Source organism: Bactrocera tryoni, chromosome 1 (assembly GCF_016617805.1).
Source record: "Bactrocera tryoni isolate S06 chromosome 1, CSIRO_BtryS06_freeze2, whole genome shotgun sequence".
NCBI lineage: Eukaryota > Metazoa > Arthropoda > Insecta > Diptera > Tephritidae > Bactrocera > Bactrocera tryoni.
This window is the reverse complement of record NC_052499.1, coordinates 69,807,955-69,813,511: the sequence shown is the minus strand read 5'-3', so window position 1 is coordinate 69,813,511 and position 5,557 is coordinate 69,807,955.

Genomic DNA, 5,557 nt, shown 5'->3' with positions numbered 1-5,557 from the left:
TCGGAAAAAATTTGAAAAATTTGCGAGACTTCAACCTTGCTCATAGATTAAAGTTCTTCTTTTAGAAGGTTCTATTCTGTAGTTCTTTAACGTTTGGTCTTTCAAATTTAATGCCAATATTTTCCATTTGACAAAAGCAAAAGGAAACAAGAACTTAGAAGCCGCATTTAACGGCTTCTGAAAAAAATTTAAGCACCCTCATTTAACAGCAATTAGCACATTGTTGCAAATAATTACATTAACTTAATCTCTCTTTAACTTTTCGTTCATTTCGCTTCCCCTAGCCGCCAGCTGCTACATTTTTCGTTGCCTTTTTCATTATTCTTCTATTCAACACTTCACTGTATGATATGCAAAAGACACTCTAGCTATATAAAAGATTGTTGCTACAAAATAGAAGAGACCTTAATTTCGTGTTTGCTTTCTGATCGCAACTGTGGGCTTTGCATAAGAAATATGTTCTTATTATTTTTTCACAGGTTTACTGTAAATATTAGCTTAGTTTTATGAAGAATATTTTTGATTTTACGCCAAGTCATAATTCGCTCGAAGCCATTCAACAGAAGAAGTGTGTAGCAAAGTTCAGAGGGTTAATTATCCCGAGCCGGTTGAATGTGGTGATCCCGCCTGTACTCATTCTGATTATTCTTCTCTAGTTGATTTTCTTGATTGCTGCCGGCCTGTGAATGAGTAAGCACCTTGACAATTATGTGTTGAAATTGAACCATTCAGTATAACTTTTTCATAAACTATCCGCCATCTTTATCCAATTTTTGTATATGTTAATATTTTTTTTCCTTTCCAATATATATCTGGACCTCACACATAAACATTCCTCTATGTGTCAAAGTACTTAGAAAATTCATAATGATTTTCTTTTACATAAATCTGGATAGCAAAACTGCGAATTTCTGCTTCGATTTTTTCATTTACATTTGAGAATATGTTTTTCTTATTACGCCAATGCAAATGGTGACACAGTCTACCACACAGTAACAAGTTGACGAAGGGATACTTTTGTTGCTGCTTTTATAGCTGTTGTCAATGTTGAGTTCCGACTCCTAGAGTTAATGACGTTGGAAAGACTAAAAAAATATTCAATAATTTTGGAAATTGAATTGCAATTTTTTCGGACTCCAGATCAAGATTTAATGCTGACAAAAAGTGTTCGTTTTCAAACTTGTTTATCACCACAATCTTAAAAAACCGAATATTATCCTTGGTCCGCGTATGCATCCTAACACTTTATACAAATTTAATTAACTTCCTGCATCTGCAACCAAATGCAGTTCCTTCTGCATTACGTATCACGAACATAAAAGTTCCTCAGTATTTTACACTTACACGTTTACATATTCTGTCTCTTCACATACACACACACACCTTGAAGAATATCCCCTGTGTTTTTCATTTTATTTTACTGGAATTCCACTAGTGTTTTATTTACTATTCTCGCAAATACCATCACGGTGGAGAAGGAAGGAAAAAGTTGAAAGTAAAAAAATTAAGAAAAGATAAAAACCAAAGATAAAGGCTTTTTTGCTGATTTTTTTGAATCTTGCATTCATTTTGCTTTATGATATTTAGCACTGCTTTCTTTCTACTTCGGTATGCCTTTTTTTGCGTAGCTGAAGCGTATAATCTCTTATTGTTAATTTAGTTACCAGACATGAATTATATCTGATGTTGGAATATTCTTAAGAGCTCTGTTGTAACTTTCAACTTACGTTGTGATAGCTTTCAGAGTGTCTTTAAATTCATTTTTGTTTTCTTTTCATTTTGCAGCTCTTTTGAAAGCATTCTATATTTATCTTCAGTTTTTTCTTGTTCATGATTTTAAGGGAGACCAAGTTGAACGAAATGAAATGTCAACAAAGCAATTCTTGACGACTACGTTGAGCCCAGCTTAAACGTCATCAGCACAACCACAGTTGTTATTGGCTTCAACTCCACCATTTCGTCTTTTATATTGCCTAGGTCGGGACGATTGGTGTCATCACTTTATGTGTTCACTGTGAGAAATAGCCTTCTTTCATAGTGTTTTATGTGAATGTGGATGTGATGAATGGAATTGTTTTGCGGTTGAATGTTGGAAATCAGAGATGATGAAAGGCGAACTGTGAAAAACATAAGTACCTATGGTAAATCTGTTATGAAATACACGCAAACGAGCAAAATTAGATGGGTATGCGTTAAAAGGCATAGTGGCATACACTTACAGCTAATTGGTCTCATAAAGAATGGCATAATGTCTCAAACCGCATGTAGCTGATTAAAACATATTCTCTATCTACTTTACTTACATGGTCGAAAATTAATAATGAAAACTCGAGATAATCAAAATAAATATTTAATTGCAATGTATTTATTTAATATTCTATAATATACATACTTTTTGAGGAAATTTAGTAATTTCTCCTTCACAGTTCATTAGGTGAAGCTTTTATTTTGGGCAAAACATTGTTTTTTTTCAAACTTTTTTTAACGGAAAGTACACTTGATAGAATAGATTTTGGATACATTCATGAACCATTATACATCGAATTGCCATTTTACAATTACAATACATACGTTTTTAAAACTCATTTGCACATCTCGTAAGTAGTAAGTTATACAGGGTGGCGCAAAAGTCAGAAGATGCTATAAATATTGCAATTGACCTTAATGTCAGTTCTGTTTTGACATTTGTGTAGTAAACACATGCGAAATACACGTAAATAAACAATAGTACGCTACACTTCGTGCCACAACCTATATGTTGAAAGATGCATTTCCCGGACGCCTAATCTCCCGTTTTGCATTGGCCAGCAAGATACTTCTTTTTGAGTGGTTTTTTGAAGTCGCGGGTTAATGTCAACAAGCCTCAGACTCTTGCAGCTCTTAAAGACAATATCTGTCAAGAATGTGAGGACCTATCGCTTGAAGTTCTGGCCAAAGTGATGGAAAATGCCATAAAAAGGGCTCAAATGACAATAAACTGTGGCGGCGGCCATTTACATGATATCATATTCTCAACTTGGTGTAAAAAAGTGTAGAAGACCAAATGAAAATAATTCCCAAGCAGAATCAACGTTTTCCATTTTTTAAAAAAGTTTTTAATTTTGCAAAAAACATCGGAACACCTGTTATTATTTCTACTATTGCCTCTCTGCATTCTCCAATAAAAATATATATACAGTTAGGATTTTCAAAAAAATCGATTTTTTTGCGTTTTCTTAATATATATATATCTAAGTATACACACACAAAATTTCAAGTCGAACCGATGAATGTTTTCGAAGTTATAGACACATTAGTGAAGGCGCGCCGACTACATGTAAAGTGCTTTCAAAACTTTAAACTCGTTTTTCTCGAAACGGTGTTTTCAAAGTCGGTGAGCAAGATTTCTCAGAAGCGGCTTAACCGATCGGTCTGAAATTTTCTTCTTAACTATATTTTTTAGTAATTTATCTAAGGATTTCCCCATCCGATAAAAATTTCTTTTTTTTATAAACAATTAAAGACCAAATTTTGGTCGAAAATCGAACCTTTTTGCTTTGAATAGCAGCCATTTTTCCAAAAATTTTTTTTTTGCTAATTCCTTCGATCAATCACTAGATTATTTATTATAGATATTAATGAAATTTATTTGGTTTTGCATTTTTAGATGATCCTGTTCAGAGATATCGTGCTCACCGCAAGAGGCGGTCCTTTGCAAAATTGGCAATATCAACGCTCCCGATAATTATTTTTGACAATAAAAAATATGTGAATATAGCTTAAGGTTGTCGTAATACACCTGCCAAGTTTCAAATCAATAAACCAAATAGTTTGCTTGGAAAAAATTCTTGAAAAATGCCTTTTTTTCGACCTCCTAACTGTTTATAACCCCTTAAATTTTTCGTGATATTAATGTTTTCGTGTATATAAGGGTACATATAGATTTCATATGTAAAGATTTTGAGACAATAAAACTTTCTCTGCAAATAAATTGCAACAAGCCACCAATCATGAAATCATTGCAAAGAGTTCTTCCCCGCACACAAACATTAACCGAATTTAAACGTTTCCATACAAAAGCGCACAATGGAAACAAGTTTTTTCCAACTGTACTCTGTTCTTGCATATATAGATGTACCATTTGCTCACACAAACATAAGCGTAGGCATTTACTCATTTCAATTGTTTTTACTCATTTCTGGAAATGCATTCTGTCTTTTTTGCTCTTTGATATTGCAGTTTAACGGCACTCTTTGTACTGCGTCGGTGGCAGCTTCTTCTCTTTTGGGCACAATAGCCGGTCAAACGCCCGGTGTCAGTGCCAAACGGTTCACATATGTTACCAACATGGCGTGTCATGGTGTTTTCAGGCTTTGATCACTTTAGTGGAAGAGTCCACCGTCCGGCTGGAGCTACAAAAACTTTAAACCTTTGAAATAGTAGTGTTGTACCTGTATGTTGGTATATTAACATATACTTTTAACAGGGTATATTAAGTTTGCACAAAGTTTTCAACATCCAAACGGAAACATCGGAGATCTTATGAAATATGAATATAAATGGTAACCACGACAAACTTTGCCGCTAAGCCGTATACGTCTGACTATCCGTCCGACCGTCCGACCGTCCGCCGTCTCTATATAAGCGAACTACAAGTAGTAGTCCTTTAGTTTCTATTGGAATTATGTCCCTGTAAAGAAAAATTTTTCATTTTACTAGATAAATTGACTTTGGCAGGAATTATCACACAAAATATCGATATAATTTCCAAAAAAATTACTCAGATCGCACCACTGCAGCATATAGCTGCCACACAAACTGAACGATCGGATTCAAGTGTTTTTATGGATAGCTTTTTCATGTCAAAAGATATTTTCACCATATTTGGCGTAAAATATTGTTAAAGCAGTTTTGAAATCTGCGTAAAAATTGATCAGACTATAGCATTTAGCTATCATGCAAATTGATAACATTAATGTCCTGGTTATATTTTAGGCACACGCTACGGTTACCAAAAGCGCAAGTCTACGCATGTTTATGTGTGCCCAATTACTTAACAGATATTGCGTGTGGCGTGACGGAGAGCTTACGCAATTACAGCATGCAACTGCGATTTCCAGTATTATAGCAACTGCAATTACGGTCACTCACCAAATACGCCAGTTAAGTCAGCTTAGTCGCGCTCAGCTCAGTTTAAGTTCGAGTACAGCTCATTTGTCGCAACCACGTGTATAATGGAGTTGGAAAACACACAGCTGAACATAAACAAATGAAGAGAACATGAGTACTATGTGAACGCTTACGTGATTACTCAAACGCTCTGGGTAATTAGTTGCTGTTGTTAAAATTGATTTCATTTTAATCTTATCTTCTTTGTGGCGTTATTCTCCGGCAGTTATATTTTATATTTTTATAGCTTTCAATGTTGTTGTTGTAATTTTAATGCTTCATTTTCCATTATTACGGATCAACGATTTTATGGTAAAAATTGTCTCTTTTATGACACATAAAAAATTCAGTTCTGTTTTTGTCCCCAACAGAAACATTAACGTCTGAGACAATCTGAATAACATTATTT